The sequence below is a fragment of the Nematolebias whitei genome, chromosome 12 (assembly GCF_014905685.2).
Source record: "Nematolebias whitei isolate Nwh7 chromosome 12, NemWhi1, whole genome shotgun sequence".
Classification (NCBI taxonomy): Eukaryota; Metazoa; Chordata; class Actinopteri; order Cyprinodontiformes; family Rivulidae; genus Nematolebias; species Nematolebias whitei.
Window position 1 is genome coordinate 5,895,642 of NC_056509.1, and position 3,602 is coordinate 5,899,243.

The 3,602-nt window shown below is 45.4% G+C and overlaps 1 protein-coding gene across 1 annotated transcript in view; it reads left to right on the forward strand.

The window, feature by feature from the left end:
• Nucleotides 1–3,114: 3,114 nt before the first annotated feature.
• epha7 (eph receptor A7) overlaps nucleotides 3,115–3,602 on the forward strand; it is a 318,329-nt gene continuing 317,841 nt past the window's right edge. The window contains exon 1 of the mRNA XM_037686066.1: nucleotides 3,115–3,185. The gene's annotated coding sequence lies outside the window, so the exon portion shown is untranslated. The remainder of the gene's footprint in view (nucleotides 3,186–3,602) is intronic.

Below are 3,602 nucleotides of genomic sequence, written 5' to 3' on the forward strand. Positions count from 1 at the left end.
ATCCACACTTTTAATCCAGGTTACAATAATCCACACTTTTAATCCAGATTACAATAATCCACACTTTTAATCCAGGTTACACTCTTCCCTCAATGACACATTTTACAAAGTAGCTACATATTTTGCAGGTATAAAGATACATTTGTTTATATTTTTGTGTACATTTATTTTTTTAAGCTATTTGACTAACTTTTATTTTTTATTATTCAATATTTTACTAACACAATAGTCAAATAGCAACCTGTTTTTAGTGTGAATTGCTATGTCAGTCAAATGTTCAATTTTGGAATAAAGGGGTGGAAATTAAAACGTTTTATTTTTTTTGCCGATTCATCGATTAATCGAAAAAATAATCGTCAGATGAATCGATTATTGAAATAATCGTTAGTTGCAGCCCTAAAACGCTTCTTTACGCATTTCCCCCACCTCCTCTGATATTACGGTTTCTGAACCGAGTTCAGGAGGAGGGACTGACAGCTCTCCTGGTGGCTCCCGAGCATGTGAATGCACCATGGTTCCCAATTCTATGACGCCTGTTATCGGGGCGCCCGTGGAAACTGCCGTGGAGGGAGGATGCTCTCCTCCAGGCGGGAGGAGCGATCAGGAGTTACCCAGAAATAGACCAGCACCTTTGAGTCTGGCCGCTGAACGGATCCACTTAGAGAGGATGGGTCTCTCTCAAGATGTAGTACGTACGATCCAGGATTCACGTGCTGCATCTACCACAGTGCTGTACACATCAAGTGGACAGCTTTTCAGCGCTGGTGTACAGAGAAAGGTGGAGGCCACTTCATGTCCACTAGGTGGCGTGCTGTCCTTTCTGCAGCAGCTGATGGACAGAAATCTGGCATTCAACACGATTTAAAACGTACACTGCAGCCATCTCTTCTTGTCACGAAGGTTTTCGGGGAAAGAACAGCTTTTAATCATCTGCTGATGAAGCGTTTTTTAAAAGGTGTACAGAAACGCAGGCCTGTTTCACACCCACTTGCTCCACAGTGGGATTTAACGCTGGTCCTGCAGGCCCTGATCAAAGCTCCATTTGAGCCACTGGATCAGGTTCTGATTAAATTCTTGTCTCTTTAAACAGCCCTGCTGCTGGCTTTAACATCCGCTAAGAGGGTGAGTGATTTATCTGCCCTCTCTGTCGCTCCGTCATGTCTCAGAATTCAGGCTGATGGCAGCTCAGCTGATCTGAGGCTTAATGCAGCGTTTTATGCCTAAAACATGACGAGCTCTTTAAATCAAGAGTGATTTCGTTGGAGATTTTTCCCTCCCCCCCACAAATCAGAAGAAGAAGCATCTTTCCATCTGCTCTGCCCTGTACGTGCGTTGACGTGTTACGTAACACGCACGGCGGCACTGCGTCAGTCTCAACATTTGTTTGTGCACTATAGAGACGCATCTGCATGTCGCCCGTTATCCACCCAGCACTTACTGGCTGTGTGAGGCCATTTCTGAAGCCTACAGAGCATCAGATTTAGAGCCTCCTGACAACCTCAGGGCGCATTCGACCAAAGGTATCGCATCTTCGACTGCCTTGCATAATGGTATGACAATGCAGGATATTTGCACTGCAGCCGCGTGGTCAACACCCTGTTCATTTATTCACTTTTATTTACGTGATGTGTCGACTCGTTCCATGACACATTCTGTCCTTAGTGCTTTACAGAATTAATATTGTTGTTTCATGGAACCTCATTTAAACTCACAACTGACTGCATGCATTACAGTGTGAGATGTTATCAGTCACAGGTTATGACTGTTGTTCTGGTTTTATTGTTACCAATCAGTTCATTTGATTAATAATCAGTTCATTTGTTATTAATCTGTTCATATTGAAGAACCGTGGATCTGCTCTGTTCACGGCCTTTTTCAGCCTCTCCTCTTTTCCGTTGAAAACCTATCCGGGGCGTTCATGCACTCGGAACGCGTAAATTACGCAGCGCGCGTCTGTGCATGGTGCGCGTAATTACACAATGCGTATTTGTGCACATGGAAAGCTGAGTGACAAGATGTTTTTGGGCAAGCAGGCGCTTCTTATGGTGTTCGAATGAACCCAGTGAGGTGAGGACTACATCTGCTTCGCCCTTAACCCACCAGCGACAGCCTTAGAGGGCAAAGCCTACACGAAATAGAATCTGGGGTTACAGTACGTAACCCACGATTTCTATAATTGAAAGGCTAGAATCACAATGAGATTTAAATTTTTTAGATTTTGTCAATTGATGGTACATTAAGATGAATATGATTTTAAAAATCAGCTAAATGATTTGCATCAAAGTTAGATTGATAATGGTTTTCATAAAATTCAGAGATGGAGTTATTGATTGAATCTGGATCTGTCGACAGCGTTCCATCAGTATTAAGAGCTGTTAAAGATTTTCTCTTTGCATTTCTTTGTTCGAGAACAAAAAAGTAGCTAGTGTTCTTTTCACCTTCCTCCAACCGTTTACTGCAGCTCTAGATCTGATAAATTAATCTTTTGCCACATCTAAATAAAACTGATCCAACTTCAACTGAACATTTTTAATTTCAAGCACTTCCTCTGTGGTAATTTTTTTTCCCACTAAGTCGTTAAGTTTGTACATTACTTCGGTTTCTATTCTGTGTTTTCATTCTTTAGCTCTTTACTTCTTTTAATAGCAGCAGACCTGACTTTATATTAGAAAAATTCCCATTTAAACCGGTATTGATCATTTGTGCCATCATTGAGGATTTCTTTAACAAGGTTTTTAATTGTATTGTTGAAAACTGTATCTTTCAAAAGAGAATTGTTGAATTTCCAGTAACCCCTCATGCTCGTGCCACAGAGTGGAGGAGAAAATAGTTCCTTTAGGTAGATCTCGATTTACGCCATTGGCCCGCCCACCTCGTGACGTCATTTGCTGAGCTTCTATTGGCTGAAAGCCCCGTCTGTCTCCCGGACAGACAGCCTGGCACGCGCAGACTCCTCCCATCTGCATTAGTCTGTATTAGAGCGTGGAGCGGCGGGTTGTGGATCCTAGACCCGGTTCAGTGTCGTCCATGGGAACAAGGAGAACCGCTGGCAGAGCGAGTCACGGTCTAGAGAGAACCCCGCAGCGGCGCCATGCTGTCCAGGTCCAAAGCGTGCCTGTGGATTACATTTTACCTTCATGTGTGCTGCAGTGTGCGCGGCGGGGGAGCGCAGAACGCGAAGGACGGTAAGTTCGGAAAGTTTGGACTTTCCCGTCTGTCCCGGTCTAATTCTGGACACTCGGTCCTCCGCAGCGAGCGGACTGCGTCCTGACTTCATGCCTCGCTTTTATCGCCTCTAGTTTTCACGAGCAGGGCCGACGCGTGCGCGGGTGACAGCCGGGCTGCAGGCGCCGCAGTCCGGCTGCTCGCGCGGGGACCTCCCGCTGGATCTTTACGCACAGGAACTCTAAGGTTCTGGGTTCTCCTCTCTAGAACCGAGCCGCCGTGACCAGGACAGATAAACAGTTTCTCCCACTAACTAAGCCTGTGATGCGCGCGATCGATCCGCGGGTCTGGCCTACTTTCAGGTTCGAGCTCGTCTCCCCGGCTCTGAGAGTCTGGGTCCTGAGGAGAACCCGTCTGGTCTGGGTCCTGAGGAGAAC